Consider the following 8073-nt stretch of genomic DNA (forward strand, 5'->3'; position numbering starts at 1 on the left):
TTCTATGGATTTTCTCACTCGATTTGGAATAGGAAGGACCACTAATCGGTCCTTCCCAGACTTCCACACAGTTCAACCCGGTTGGGTCCTCTCAATTCTCAATGAATTCAAGTTCAACCCGGCTTGCCAGAAGAACCATCACCACTTCATGGTCTTTGATCCCAAGATCAACGACTGTGGTTGGCCCAGCACTAGGTTGGCCTTGTCTTCCTCTTCCTCTTTGTCATCGTCACCACCACAGTCAAATAAATCTTTGAAGACAGAGAAGAAGTTGATCGATCGATTATCCACCGTCATAGACGCCGTTAATGACTGGAAACTTCCCCCTGAGTTTCGTGGTTCTTTTGTTTGGCTTTTGAGAAAATGGATGTTGAAAGGAATTTCAGATTTGTAGATTTGTGTTTTTAATCGTTTCTGTTTATTACTACGGTAATTTCGCTTCATTTTTCTCTGTTTGGTTCCTGAGAAAATGACAGTCCTTTATTTCCTTTTTACAATTTTAATTCTTTTATGATATGGAACTTAAAATTAATCCTCTTTGTTTTTGTACTTGTAGTTGTGAATTTCATATTGTATAATTTTGATAATTGGGTAATTGGGTGAGTTGGGGTTTACCCATAATAATTTGGTTGGGTTGGATTTGGGTTAAAAGCAATTAGTTAAATGAGTTTTATATACCCAACCCAATTATACCCACCCCAAACCCACCCATTTGACACCCCTAATTTTGACCCAAAAAAAAAACCCACATCAATGGGTGTAAAATTTTGTATTTATACACAATTGCTACAGTAACAGTGCATATATGCACGGTTACTGTAGCTCTTGTATTTATTATTTTACATTTTTCTCTCTCTCCTCACCTCACTCTCTCCTTTTTAGCCTCTATTCTCACCTCTCTCTCTGGTCCTTCAGTCCAGCCTCACCAACACGATCAATACATAAAGGAGAATCAGAACCATGGTGAGCGATGACATCTCGGCCCTAGACAATCGGAACCACAATGAAGCTCGTTACTACCTGGACCTCCATGGCGAACCATAGTGAAGCTCGTTACTTCCAGCAGACCATGCTTGGCTGTCAAGGTCTCAATTTTCTATGGGGTTTTGGTCTTGATTTTCTATGGGGTTTGGATTTTCTGTTTGATCAGTGGGTTTTGGGGTGATGGTGGTTGATAATGGTGGCTGGGTGGGTGGGTTGATCTGAAGATGAATATTTTATTTGAATAAACGTGTATAATAGACAAACTGATGTGAGTGCTTTGTAAAAATGGAAGTATAAAATAGAAAAAGTAGGTTTTAGATGTATAAATTTACAAATTTTTTGCATCTACTAATGTGGATGCTCTAACATTCAAAGAATACCGATAATTTTATTCTACTATCTTAATGTTTCCACTTTCCAAATTCCATACATAAAAGAAGAGAAAAATGCCCCCAACCTCAGCGTGGTTGTTAAAGAAAGGCTTGGCTTACTTTTAATACTTTTTTAACCGAATATCTCATTTTATTTTAATGAGAAACTATCATATCACCCATTAACTAAATAAAATGTAGAGATTAATACCTACAACCACTTGTCAATGTATATTTAAAACAACAAGAAATGTCCAGTTAAAAAAATACTTGAGGTAAGTCAAACTCGGTAAAGAAAACCCTTCAAATTATAAACACCTATATTACCAAATGCATAAATACAACTATTTATTAAACTCCAAAGTCACACCTAGATTAAAGCAACTTCTAAAAACAGTCTCAATCTTCCAGATTCTAGAGAGCCAGCACTGAAGGCCCATCATGTTCTTCAACATTTTGATACTTAAACAACTTGGCACAAATTAGATAGTAGCCAAAATTCAGCACTCCTATCACTGTTAATATCCAGTACACATTATCCAATCTTCCAGCGTTAATATTATCCGGCAACCATCCCGTGATTTGGTCTATCAAATCCATAATTGCCGGGCTTAGAAATAACCCAATTGCAAGTAATAACGAGACCATAGCTGTGGACGTACTTTTTAGTGACTTTGGAAATTCTTGATAGTACAATGCAATCGTACTTGGGACAATGAAACCCTCACCGATGCCTATATATAATGGTTAGTGGTGCAGCAAGCCATAGGGCTGAGATGGGCAGAACCAAGTTGGGTTGGCCAATAAGGCTATGGGTTCTGACCACGTGGAGTCGTCGAATTTCAGTTAGGGCTGATGCTATCAAACTAAGGATATTGATTATATGGCCAATTCCAATACGCTGGAGTGGTGTCAATGTTTGACAGGTTATTTTCCTCCAAATGGGAATCAATAAACGATCAATGAAGAAGATTGCGACAGTTGTAGCTATTAAGTTGAAGAGTGTAAATGACCCAGCTGGGATTTCGAAATGAGGCCCAAGGTGTCGATTCATGGTTAGGACTTGGAGGATTGTGAGACTATTTAAAATACCTACCGAGAGACTTATAAAAATGCCTGTAGACCATATTGGGATAATTCTGATAATGGTTTTGAGGGCTTCAACTTCTTCTACGGTACATAATTTCCATGATCTTGCATAAAAGCCATCCATTTGTTTGTCACTTTCAGTTATTACTGCTGCACAATTCAAGAACCTGCATGAAAATGGTGATACTTTAGTTTCATAAATAATAGTCCGGGTAGACCCGATCATGATAGGACATTTTTTTTTTCTTCGAAAAATAAATTAGTGATTGAAGATTTGAAGTAAAACATTTAAAGTTGAAGAACCTTGATCATTTAAAGTGAGAATTTGAATCCTCGCCCTTTAATGGTTAGGGTGTTAATAGGGAAAATCTTTTATTTTAATTCCTAATATTATTATTTATCTAATGATTCTAAACTATGTGTAGAGAGGGAAAATTCCCGACCTATCACAAGCTGACACATCACATTACCAAGTCCACAAAATACAGCCAATTACAGAACACCATGTATTGCTGCTAGGTTTTGCTATCACTATTCAGAAGCCAACAGAAATTTGCCAAGTGTCATGCAAGAGCCAATCACGCATCAGCGCACATGTAAGCGATGACTCAAGCAGCCTCGCACGTGTAAGCGATGACTCAAGCAGCCTCGCACGTGTAAGCAATGACTCAAGCAATGACTCAAGCAACCTCGCACGTGTAAGCGATGACTTAAGCGGACCAATCAAGCTGTGACATGTGTCACCAATCAAGCTCCGCCACGTGTCGCTCACCCATCCCAAAACTCCTATAAATAGAAGCCTTCCTGAGACATTTAGGAGGACCAGAATTCAGAAGTGAAGAAGCTCTGCGAAGATCAAGCCTCAAAGCCTTCAAGAACTTCAAGAACTTCAACCCCAAAATCGAAGAACATTCGAAGCAGAATCATCCAGATCATCTGCCTAGATCCTAAAGTTCGCGGGAATCAAGCCAAAAGTGTCCGAAAACATCAACAAATCACAAATCAGTGAAGCTCAACGGATTCAAGCCTCTAAAGCTCCGAAGAACTTCCTCCACAAACCTTCGAAGACGAAGAACGCACAAAGAACACGAAGAACGCGAAGAACAAAGGATTTCTAAACAAGCTCATAGCCAGAGATTCATTGTAATTCCGTTTCAGTAATCTTCGATCCATCCCTCAACCAAATTGAAGGATATTTTGTGTTCAAGTCAAATCCACATTACCATAAATCTAATCAATAAGTTTTGCAAGGAGATCGAATCAGAGGATCACTCTTTTGTAATTTCAGAGAATTGTACCACACAATCATCAATACAAATTCGCATTTGTGAAACTATTTTACTTGTTTGATTTATTTCAAACTAGAAATTTAGTCGCTTACACCATGTTCTTTAATTTACTTCATACTTTTTTTAGAGAAAGTCCATCCAAAAAAAAAATATAAATTAAAAAAAAAAATACAGTATAATTTTATGCTCGTGATAAAAGCAAATCCCATTTAATTATAGTGTGTGAGAATTAATGTTGCTGTAGCATCACCAACACCAATCGATCCTCTACTTGCTACCGCTACCGTGACTTGCACTACCAACGCCATTCGATCCCTTCCTTGTTGCCGTAGCAACCACCGCAACACAGACCAGCCTCTCGGTGTTAAGATCAACGTTGTGTTCCCCCTTTATTGTGTTTTTCTCTCACTTTGGCTGCTAAGTTTCTCTCTTTCATTGGCTGCCGTGATTCTCTCTAGAATTTAGAAATCATGATGTTGGGGTTTATGTGTTTTGTTTAGGTTCCACCTAAGTAGAACTGAGTGAGGGTGGAGTTTTGCTTGGTTTCTTTGGCACATTTGTGAAGTGGAAAACGTGAGGTTTAAGTAATAAAATTTGTTAGGATTTTATTTTATTATTTATAATTTAATAGTTAGATGGTTGTATAAAAGATCTAAGGTTCAATCACTACCTACACCAAAAATTGATTAATGTTTTAGTTTGATGATAAAAAATTATATTCAAGAGCATACATTATAGGTTAAACACTCTCTCTCAAAAAAAAAATCCGCACCCCAACACCCCCCCCCCCCCCCCCAAAACAAAAAAACCACCAAAGAAATAATTAGTGACTTGTGTGTCCTACCACATACTATATCTTTTTTTCAAAGGTCACCACTTGAGTTTTCATGGCATTAAGATATATATATATATATATATACTTTTTTTTTTTATTGATGAAATTGGGCATTAAGATATATTATATTCATCTCAATTCCTAAATTCAATTATGATAATTTCCTATATTATAATGTTGGCTACATTGATTAATTATAATATAAATAAAAAGCAAAAATCTAAAACAATAACCACCAAAAACAGAGAGAGAGAGAGAGAGAGAGAGAGAGAGTTCCAGTGACTCATACCTAAAGTTTTTAGTTGATGCACCAGCTTCCATTTTTAACACGCCAGTGGTTTCCAAATAACAATCTTGGTTTCCAGAAGTTCCCAATAATTTCCTTTTCCGAATTGTCGCAACTATGACATGAGCTATGCTTGTGAAAGGGCTTCCTTTTGGTTTAACTTGGCGATAGAATCGCTTTCCTAACACAAATAGGACTACTGCAATGGCATTGGCAATGGCACATATTCCAAACCCCAATCCCCAACCCACATTGTCTTGGATATAAACAATGACACAGAAGCTGATTGCATTTGCTACGTACAAGGTGAAAAAATACCAGTTGAAGAAAATTCCTTGATCATTGGGCTTGTCAAATTGTTCGGCTCCCATAGTTGCAATTGTGAAGCGTGTGCCTCCAAGTCCTAGTGAAGCCAATCCTAAGGTCATATAGAGGACTACATGTTGAAGATTTGATGGGGTTTCACACGTATATGAGCCAATTACACATTGGGCTGGTCTCAAGGAATGCATTGTAGCAGTTAGGGTGAACATGATCATACCCTGTATTCTCAAAGAAATTAGTGACATTCTGTTTTGTTAAGGAATACACATATATAAATTTATTTATATAAAATATATTTTAAATTATTTTTTTATTACATAATTGAATATTTCTCACCTAATGTTGTCTATGATATTATTCACAAATACATCACATTATGAGTAATTATCACCAAAGCTACAATATGTTACTTTAATAGATTAGGTATTTACTACTGTGCACCATTGGTGTAGTGGTCACTCCACAAGTATAAATGCTTGTGAGGTGTGGGGGGGGCAAGGGTCGGTGTTCAAGTCTCCCGGAGGGAGCTTCACACACATATACACTTAGATTAAGTTAGAGTAGAAATTCTAACTTGTATAAAAATAAATAGACCAGGTATCTATCAATCCAAAAATATGTATATATTACGATATGATACTTGGAAGAAATAAAATATTATATGCAAACTTAAAACTTTTTAAAAATGGTCCATTAACAAATTACTGTCATAACGGCATTCATTAATAAGACTTTTAACTTATTGTAAATTAATAGACACAAAGACTTACAAATCCATGATTTTACCTTTATTTAAGTTTTCATATAAAAAATAATTACGAGAACGTGACGTTGGAGCTAAAACTCACGAGTGACATTAAAAATTTATGTAATGAAGATAACGTATTACTTACCTCGATCCGTCATATTGGGTTTTTGCATTATCAATAAAATAAAGGTCACTCGCTAAAAAATCCTTAACTTGTTATAAACTTACTGTAAATTAATACACACAAAGACATTGAATCAAAGATTTTTATCTTAATTTATTTTTTCCTATAAAAAATAATTACTAGGATGTGACGTTGGAGCTAATACCCATGAGTGATATTAAAAAATTATATAATGAAGATAAAGTATTACTTACCACCACCATTATGTTAGGTTTTTGCATCATCAATCAAATAAAAGCACCATTAACAAATGTTTTTATGATTAGCTTAAAAAACAGTAAATAATTACCAGTAAGGAAACAAAGGAGAAGATGAGAACGACAGGGAAGGAGCCTAAGAAAGAGTCGGCAATGATGGCACCGGCAACATGAAGAGAGAGAAGCAACCGAGAACAATGTTATTTATTTTTGTAGCTGCTATGCTTTTCACATTGTACTTTGTTATTAGATATACTATCAAATTCGATGCCCACCCACCAGCTACTAGGGAAAGACCCATCAGAGTTCCTGCTTGAAAAAAAAAAACAGTGCAGATTATATATATATATATATATATATATATAGTGCCATTTAATTTAGACCAACTTAAAAATGGAGTTTATATTATAGCACAAATAGAGAAAGAAAGAGATAGTGACCTATGATAAAGGGAAAGGTAATCCACCCTCCTCGTTTGGACTCCTTAGATGCTTGCCCACCTTCTTCATTTGGTGTAGTCAAGGCAGAAAGCCTCCCTTCAAACTGTTTTGATTCTTTGCCTTCCATTCTTTCTCTTTCTTTCTTTCTTTCCCTCTGAACTATATTTGAGCTAGGCAGATATATCCTATATCAAACACCTCTATTATATAGGAAGCTTCTCTCTCTCTTTCTCTCTCTCTCTCTCTCTCTCTCTCTCTCTCTCTCTCTCTCATATATGCACTATTAAAGATCGGACATGTTTTATTTGGTAATGAAAGAAAAACGATAAAAAATTGTCACTAGGAAGGAAGGGTCCATATAATGTATACAAAATTTAGACACGACAGAAATGCGAATAATATAAGAATTGTAGAAAAGTTCTTAATTCTTATATACAATCGTAAAAAGCCATGATTTTCCATCTTAATAAATTGATCATTGTTACTGTGGGGGGAAAAGACTAATAGGCCCGTTTGAATATCTATACTAGGCCAGCGGCCCAGTTCATGGGAAAACCCCTCCTCGTTATGGAAAATCCTCCTCAGATGGATATAGCCGAGGGTAAAAGAGGTAATGGATCATCAATGGCGAAACTCTAGACCGTTCCACAGGGCAGGGAAAGTACGAAAGTGGAGAGAGACGACAGATAGAACAAAAGCGTACAAAGGAAGGCAGCCTTTATTGTATTCAGTGCCTTGTGCCTGATACAGCCATACTTCTCTGTCCTTACAACCACTCTCAGCAACTGGAGGTAGGGATGGATGGGACAAGTACCTACCCTGGGGACCCCAGTCAGAAGGAGAAAACGACTATAAAAGGGGAGTAAAGAGAAACAAAGGAGGGGGATCCCCAAATACACCGAAAGCACCAGGAAAAGCTCCTCGAATTCGCTCCTTGGACCGGAACCACATAATTGTTGGACTCGGACTTCGAATCGTGCCCCTACAATTGGCGCCGTCTGTGGGAAGAGCTGGAGCGTTAGCAAATGCAACAACCAATCATGGCAGGGTCGAGCTCCTGCCATTAGGAGTCCATCAGAAAGACCGTTGTGGCGGTGGTACAAGCTACATGAAAGCCCCTCCCTTGTCTCCTAAAACACATCGTCGTTGTCGTCACTCAGCCTCCACTCAGGCCCATACTTCGAAGCGTTGATTACACGGGAAGGGTTGTTAAGTGAAACGTGGTCCTAAGGGCTTCTAACGTCAGACATTTGCCCCGGGCACCTGACAAGGGGCTAACTCTCACGGGCTTAGTAGTCCAGTTCGTTGAATCCCCCACGGAGAGAG

At 37.4% G+C, this 8073-nt stretch overlaps 1 pseudogene; it reads right to left on the reverse strand.

The window, feature by feature from the left end:
- Positions 1-1645: 1645 nt before the first annotated feature.
- On the reverse strand, positions 1646-7002 carry LOC126697336 (protein NRT1/ PTR FAMILY 2.7-like; annotated as a pseudogene).
- Between the last annotated feature and the right edge of the window lie 1071 nt (positions 7003-8073).

This window comes from Quercus robur, chromosome 8, assembly GCF_932294415.1.
Source record: "Quercus robur chromosome 8, dhQueRobu3.1, whole genome shotgun sequence".
In the NCBI taxonomy this organism is placed as follows: domain Eukaryota; kingdom Viridiplantae; phylum Streptophyta; class Magnoliopsida; order Fagales; family Fagaceae; genus Quercus; species Quercus robur.